Genomic DNA, 9030 nt, shown 5'->3' with positions numbered 1-9030 from the left:
ATCATTATTATTATAAATGAAGGAGTAACTGTATTGTTGCATCATTTTTCCCAAGTGGTTCAGGGTGACTCCAGTTCCACTAGGTCAGTAATTCTCAGTCTTGCAAATATAATAGAATCAACTGGGAATAGCTTCTGATTTAATTGATTTGGAGCAGGGCCATGGAGCTTCCGATTTAACTGATTTGGAGCAGGGCCTGGGCATCAGTATTTTTTTAAGCCCCATAGTTGATTCTAATATGTAACCAAGACTGAGATCCAATGCTTTATGCAAATTCAAGACCTTCTTGCTATTTCAACCATCTATGATTCTATCAGGAGCTTGCCATATAGGAAGCTGGCTAATTCTCCCTATTAACTGCCTGGAACTGTTTTCTTCATAAACACTGGAAACACTTGTCAGTAACAGTCTACTTGAGAGAGCAGAGCAAAGGCTAAAGTTTGCTAAAAACAAACAAAACAGAACCAAGGGGATCTCAGTTGGCATTGTATTCTCTAACATAATGCAACTCTGCCTCTTGTCCCTATCATCTTCAGCAACTAGTCAACATTTAAGCCTTGCGCATCAACAATAATCTCATAACCCCTCTCCCTTTCTCTCTCACACACGCACACCTCCATGCTTCCTCCTCTTTTATTGCATTCTTATTTGACTTCTTTAAGGTATCCGACACTTAAAATATATTTATCTCCCTGGACTTACAAGACCTATCTCTAGTTCTTTCCCTACTTCTCTGACAACTTCTTATTGTCCTTTGCTAGCTTCTCTTTCTCTACCTGCCTCTTAAATGATAGTGTTCTCAAAGATTCTGTTCCATGTTCTCTTTTGATCCCATTCTATATTGTTTTCCGTGGGCAAAACTCACTCCCAGCAGTTCCATCTACCATCTATTTACTGACGACTCCAAGATCTTTATTTTCCAGTCCATACTTTTCTTGTGTTCCAGACCTGCATTTGTAGTTTCCTGTTAATTAAGCTACCTCAAACCCTGAATGCTCCTTCAGGTTCTCCACGCCACCTCTCGAACTGCTTCTCCTCCTTTAATTCATATCTGTATAGCACAATACTTCTTATTTTTTAACCTGATGGTTTTATTTGCTTGTTTTTTCCCCCAGCTTTATAGAGATATAATTGACAAAAATTGTATATATTCAAAGTGTACAATGTGATGTTTTGATATATGTATACATTGTGAAATAGTTTCCACAATCAAGCTAATTAACATATCCAGATAAGCATATGGAGAGATCTACTCTCTTAGCAGGCACCATGCTTCTAATCATTTAAGGTAGAAACCAGGAATCACCCCAGAACAGAGGTGCAACTTGCTTATTTACTAAACTTGTTTTTATTTGGTCCAGGAAGTACTTTTAAAAACTTTGGGCCAATATTTAAGATTTGGGAGACTTCACATAAGAACACAGGTTTAGGCTTCTCTTTAAAAAACAGAAGATGATGAGGCAGCACTTCATCCTACCTGCATGGAACAACTGGCTAGAGATGAGCAGCAGATGAGCTCCTGGTTCATGTAGTCTTCATAGTGACCATAAAGGATGCTGAAGCTCCTTTCATTCATTTATATACACTTGCCTGGCTCTTGAATATATCTCAGATTGTGACTTCTCTCCTTACTCATACCTCTCACCATACCTCCCTCTACAATTGATTAGGAAGCCCTACAGATTCTAGCACTTCTCTAATCTGTCTTCCTCCTCTTCATCTTGATTGCTACGTTCTTAGTTCAGGATCTTGACTTTGCTTATATGGAGTATGTAACAGTCTACTTCTAGCTCCGTCATTAATCCATTGCTGATAAACCAGTAAAATGAAGTGATGTTATTATCCTGCCTAAAGGCCTTCACTGGTTCTCTACTACCTACAAGATAAAGTTCAAATTCCTCTAGTACATGGTACCAGGCCATCCATGCCCTGACCCCTGCCCACCACTCCAGCCTTATCTCACTTCACTCCCACAGTAGGTAGTCTATGCTTCACCCCTGCCAAACAATTCTGCTAACCAGGTGGATTATTTCAAATCTCTGAATCATGTTGCTCTTTATGCCTTAAAAAATATCTTAATGCTACCTACCACCCACTTGGCCCACACAACCACATTCTTAACTTCAGAGATTTGGTTCAAGTGTTACTTTCTCTTTAAAGACTTTTCTACCTCATTCCCAATCTCATAGGTAAAAAGACCATTACACTCCCACCTCCATCCCCGACCCCGACCCCCGTCCCCTCTAAGACTGCTATCCTGGCGACTATAACATATTATTGTATCTACTTGTTACTTGTTTGTATTCCTTTCTATTAGAAGGCAAATTCCTTAAAAGTAGTGGCTATCCCTTATATATCCTTATATTTCTAGATCCATGCTTAGCGCATATAGCTGCTTAATAAATATTGCCTGAATGAATTAAGGATTACTTCAAATGATTACTTACAAGTCAGTTGTTGTCTTAAATAGGTTGAACATCTTTCTGTAATCATGTTTATACTATATAACGGATCTGCTTTTACTCAGGGATTATACAAGGGTAAACATTTTAGCTCAGTTCAAGCAAATTAACTCAATTTTTGAAACAGTAGGAGTTCATATCGATGACATATATTTTATTTGTGTTAACAGTGTTTCACCAGTTTTATTCTTTTTTTTTTTTTTTTTTTTTTTTTTTGAGACGGAGTATTGCTCTGTCGCCCAGGCTGGAGTGCAGTGGCGCGATCTCGGCTCACTGCAAGCTCCACCTCCCGGGTTCACACCATTCTCCTGCCTCAGCCTCCGGAGTAGCTGGGACTACAGGCACACACCACCACGCCCGGCTAGTTTTTTGTATTTTTAGTAGAGACGGGGTTTCACCATGTTAGCCAGGATGGTCTCGATCTCCTGACCTTGTGATCTGCTGGCCTCGGCCTCCCAAAGTGCTGGGATTACAGGCGTGAGCCACCGCGCCCGGCCTCACCAGTTTTATTCTTAAGAAAGATATCACATATTGCCCCTAATACCTGGGGGCATATGATTGATAAATAATTTTATAATTTAGGCTATTATACCATATGTAGGAGACATATCAGTGTGACTTATGGGTATGGCTTATAAACAACACTAGGTCAGAGCTGTCAATTCTCTTAATGAAGAAAAGAATACAACAGAACTTGGCTGGGCACAATGGCTCACACCTGTAATCCCAGCACTTTGGGAGGCTGAGGCGGGTGGATCGCCTGAGTTCAGGAGTTTGAGACCAGCCTGGCCAAAATGCTGAAACCCCATCTCTACTAAAAATAAAAAAATTAGCAGGGCATGGTGGCAGGTGCCTGTAATCCCAGCTACTCAGGAGGCTGAAGCAGGAGAATCACTAACCCGGGAGGCAGAGGTTGCAGTGAGCTGAGATCGCGCCATTGCACCCCAGCCTGGGCGACAGAGTGAGACTTCTTCTCAAAAATAAATAAATAAATAAATAATAAAAAATAAAATTATATATATATATATATATAGAGAGAGAGAGAGAGAGAGAGAGAGAGAGAGAACCTAATATGTGCTGGCACTGTTTTAAACTCTAGGGATGCTGCTGCCTTTCTAAACAGGTGGAAGGGATGAGGGAAGCGAGTACAATATACCAGGCTGGAAAACATGAAAGGGAGCCCAGGGCTGATTATGTAGCATGTCAAAACAAATGTTATTTTGCTGAGGAATTGGACAATTTTTTTTTCACCAGTACCAACCCATATGTGGCGGCCCTGCTCATGAAGTTTAAATTTTAGTGTGTCTGTAGGGGTGAGGTAAAGGGCAGGTGAGCAGGCAACCAAAAAATAAGTAGTTGTCCAGGGATCAGTGAGTCCCCTAAGAAAAATAAGACAGGGAAGAGATATGAGGAGTACCGGGGGACAGAGGTACAATTTTAAATTGGGTGATAAGGCAAAGCCTCACTGAGCAGGTGGCATTTAAGCAAAGAGCTGAAGGAGGGGAGGAAATGAGCATGTGGATACCTGATGGAAGAGCACTCCACAGAGAAAACAAACAGCAAATGCAGACAGAGGTCCAGGGGTGGGCATATGCTGGAGCTTGCGTGGAAAAGCAGGGAAGCCAGTGGTTAGTGGGCAGAGCAAGGGAGTGGAGAGCAGAACAGCAAACAGTAGATTCAATTACTGAGGAAATCTAGGAAAAGAAAGGGGCTGGGTCAGAATATGTAGGGTAGTGTTTTTCTAGGCTAACAGACCCAGTGCCCGTTTTATATAATAAATATTTTATACTTTTCCCTTCATATGCTGAAATTAAATTTATGGATATTATAACTATATACAAAACTAACTTCAAAATAACTAATATAATGCTAAACCTGTAATATAAATAAGAAATGCATGAAAGCAATTTATAATATTAATTTTAATATGTAAATGTGCAGACATGAACACCATAAAAGATATAATGAAATAGGTGTTTACACCTTTATGTAGAATCACATAAATGTGGTAGCTACAAATGCAGACTGATAGAGGAATGTTGACTTCTTGTCTCAAATGCCATGAATAGTGAAGCTGATGCTGTCTCTGACATGTTTTTCCAGAATAGCAAACCTCTGATAAAATTCTGAACAAAATACCATTTTGTTCTCAACTTACATCACAGTTACATTTCTGGAAAATCAAGTGTACATTAAAACCATGCTAAAAATATTTTGTGTTTATATATATATGTAATTAGTTTCTAGGCTCAGATATTTATAAACAGGTTTTTCACCTTCAAGAATATCCAAAGGGCTATTCAAAAGCCATGCAGAAGGCACATGAGAGAACTTTTGTGGTGATGGGAATGTTTTATGCCTTGATTATTGTGGTGGTTACACAGATATATAAATGTGTCAAACATCAAATTGTACACTTAAAATGGGTACATTTTACTTTTGATAAACCATACCTCAAAAATGGATTATTATTATTATCATTATTTTTTGAGACAGAGTTTTGCTCTTGTTGTCCAGGTTGGAATGCAATGGCATGATCTCGGCTCACTGCAACCTCCACCTCCTGGGTTCAAGCGATTCTCTCCTGCCTCAGCCTCCCCGAGTAGCTGGGACTACAGGCACGCACCACCACGCCCATTTAATTTTTTTTGTATTTTTAGTAGAGACGAGGGTTCACCACGTTGGCCAGGCTTGTCTCGAACTCTTGACCTCAGGTGATCTGCCCGCCTTGGCCTCCCAAAGTGCTGGGATTACAGTGTGAGCCACCACGCCTGGCCAAAAATGGATTTTTTAAAAAACTCATACAGGAGGATGAGGGACAATTCTCTATAGTGAGGGAGTATGTATAATGGTCTAGCAGCCCAGACCCCCACATACTCAGTGCTACCACTTAATTACGGTACAACCAAAAATACTCCCACAAATTTCCAAAACATACCTTAGCAATACCATTTCTACTGAGAATATTGCACGCCATGTCTTAGTGAGATGGGAAGCCAACTGGAGGGTTCTGAGCCAAGAAGTGAGGTGACCTGACATGTTTTAAAAGGACTGCTTTAACTCTTTCAGGCAGAGGCAGGAAAGGGCTGATGCAGAGAGACCAATCAGAAGGCTATCATGAAAGGCAGGTGAGAGATGATATTGGCTTGGACAAAGGCAGTTGCAGTGGTCATCATGAGACATATCAGAAAAGAACTTCAGAAGTTTCGAGTCCCAAAAGACATGTTGGAAACAGAAAGAGTTCAAAAAATGTTTATTAGATTACAAGAAGTAAATAGCAGTAATTTTCAAGATTCTCAACAATCCTCACATAACACTACTTCACTATTAAATGAAATTAAAAAACACTTTGGGATTCTAGCTGTGTCATTTTACATCCAAATATAATGAAACGTTATTTTCTGGCAAAATGAGATTCAGCAAAAATGTCCTTTTGAAAAATGTTACCATAGGCCGGGCATGGTGGCTCACGCCTGTAATCCCAGAACTTTGGGAGGCCAAGGTGGGTGGATCACCTGAGGTCAGGAGTTTGAGACCAGCCTGGCCAACATGGTGAAACCCTGTCTCTACTGAAAATACAAAAATTAGCTGGGCATGGGGGTGAGCGCCTGTAATCCCAGCTACTTGGGAGGCTGAGGCAGAAGAATCACTTTAACCCTGGAGGTGGAGCTTGCAGTGAGCCGAGATCGCACCACTGCACTCCAGCCTGGGTAACAATAGTGAAACTCTGTCTCAAAAAAAAAAAAAAAAAAGTTACCATAGAAAAGTATACTTCCCACACTAAAATTTAAATTTAATAAGCAGGGTTGCAACATAGGAAGGTTCTGGTGAAACACTTCATCTTGGCTGTTTCTGTGATAATTTAGCTCTTGCAATACCTTGAGTTCAGTGTAATGAATATCAGTTCCTCATTTGAGTTTTTCAAAGTGTAGAAGTTCAGAAAATTATGCTGGATTTGTTTTAAGACTAGAACCTATTACGATGAATTTTTTTAAGCTCTGAGATGGCAGATAATTTCTTCCAATTTGTCCTGTTCTCTTAAAATTGGAGGATAGTTAATTGAGGGTTTCAGTTAGTTAACCTCAGGTGAACTAAAGTTCTATGTTTAGTACTTCAAATCTTTCCTTTAAAAATGTCAAAAGTATTTATGTATGTATAAAATGATTTCTGAGGTTTGCTTTAAAATAATCCAGCGGGGAGAGAGTGGAAGGGATTTAGATGAAACCAGACTGATGCTGTATCGATAATTATCAAAGGGTGTTCATTTTACGATTCTCTTTACTTCTACACATTTGATATTTTCCATAACAAAAAGTTTTGTTTTGTTGTTGTTGTTGTTGTTGTTTTGAGACAGGGTCTCACTCTGTTGCCCAGGCTGGAGTGCAGTGGCGTGATCAAGGCTCACCACAGACTCAACCTCCCCAGGCTCAGGCGATCCTCCTACCTCAGCCTCCCAAGTAGCTGGACTATGGGCGCATGCCACCAAGCCCAGCTAATTTTTTGTAGAGATGGGGTTTCACCATGTTGCCCAGGCTGGTCTCGAACTCCTAGACTCAAGCGATCTGCATGCCTCAGCCTCCCAAAGTGCTGAAATTACAGGCGTGAGCCACCATGCCTGGCCTTCACATTCTTTAAAAGTTTTTCTTTTTCTTTTTTTTTTTTTTTATAATTAGTGTATTTTACTTTAGCTATTTTGTTCACTGAAAATATATGTAGAAATTGTGGCCAGGCACAGTGGCTCACACTTGTAATCCCAGCACTTTGGGAGGCTGAGGCAGTTGGATTACTTGAGCCTAGGAGTTCGAGGCCAGCCTGGGCAACATGATGAAACCCTGTCTCTACAAAAATACACAAAAAATTAGCTGGGCTTGGTGGCATGTGCCTATAGTCTCAACTACTTGGGAGGTTGAGGCTGGAGCATTGCCTGAGCTTGGGAGGTTGAGGCTGAGGTGAGCCAAGATAGCATTACTGCACTCCAGCCTGGGTGGCAGAGTATGACCCTGTCTCAAAAAAAAAAAAAAAAAATTAAATGCAAGTTCTGAGATTTAGTATTTTTTGAGTAACTACTATGTACCAGACTTTTACTATGAACTTGGGAGAGATTTATTAGCTACAGGGATAGATCTCTACATTAAGGAGCTCATAACCTAGATATATAAACAAACCAGTATAAGGCAATGTAAGAGCTAAAATATTGTGTTAAATGTATAAAGTGTTACAGGAGGAAAGAAAGAGAGAAATAGGCAAAGGGCTGAGTAGACATTCCTCCAAAGATATACAAATAGCCAAGAAGCACATCAAAAGATGCTCAACATCATTAATCATTAGGAAAATGCATATCAAAACCATAATGAGGCACCACTTCGTACCCAGTAGGACGGCCAAAAATTTTTTAAAGGAAAATAACAAGTGTTGGCAAGGATGAGAATAAATTAGAACTCTTGTACAATTTCTGGTGAGAATGTAAAATGCAGCTTCTGTAGAAAACAGTTTGGTTCTCCACAGAAAACCATGATCATAGGAACACTATTCACAACTCCTCAAAAGTGAACACTGCCCAAAAGTCCATCAATGGATGAAAGAATAAACAAAATGTAGTATATACTTATAATGTAATATTATTCAGGTTTAAAAAGGCAGAAAATCCTTTCATACGCTATAACATGGATGAACCTTCAAGACATTACACTAAATGAAATTAGCCAGTCACAAAAAGACAAATAAATGTCAGCCCACCTGTATGAGGTATCTAAAATAGTTATATTCATAGAAACAAAGTAGAATGGTAGTTACTGGGAGCTAGAAGGACAGGGAAATGAAGGAACATTGTTTAATGAGTATACATATTCAGTTTTGCAAGATGAAAAGGTTCTGGAGATCTGTTGCATAACAATGCAAATATATTTAACACTAATGAACACTTAAAAATGGTTAAGATAGTAAATTTTGTTACGTGATTTTACCAGAATTTTTTTAAAGGCAAGATACTACTCAGCATAAGGTTATACATGCACTGGAACAATAAAAATTCTAAATACAAGATAATGGTTATTTCTGGGGAGAGAAAGGAAGGACTCTATAGGCATCTCAACTCTATCCGTACTGTTTTCTTACTGAAAATCTGAGGCAAATATGAAAATATTAAGATTTGAAACAAAACATTATGCAAGTGAAAGAAGCCAGACACAAGAGGTCACATACTATTATATATGATTCCATTTATATGAAATATACAGAATAGGTAAATCCATATAGACAGTGCAGATTGGTGATTGCCAGGTTGTTAGGGGAGGAAGGAGTAGGGAGTAACTGTTTAATGGGAATAGGGCTTTCTTTTGGGGACACGAAAGATAGATGTGGTAGTTGCACAATATTGTGAATGTACTAAATGCCACTGAATTGTTAACTTTAAAATGATTAATTACATATTATATAAATTTCACTTCAATTAAAACAAACTAAGGAAAGGGAGAATTTCAAGAAGGAATGGTATTCACTGAAAAGGGTCAAATGCTGCACAAGGGTTAAGAAGGATGTACACTAAGAGGTCATGAGATTTGGCAAGTAG

Source organism: Gorilla gorilla, chromosome 6 (genome assembly GCF_029281585.2).
Source record: "Gorilla gorilla gorilla isolate KB3781 chromosome 6, NHGRI_mGorGor1-v2.1_pri, whole genome shotgun sequence".
NCBI lineage: Eukaryota > Metazoa > Chordata > Mammalia > Primates > Hominidae > Gorilla > Gorilla gorilla.
Note: the sequence above shows the minus strand (reverse complement) of the source record.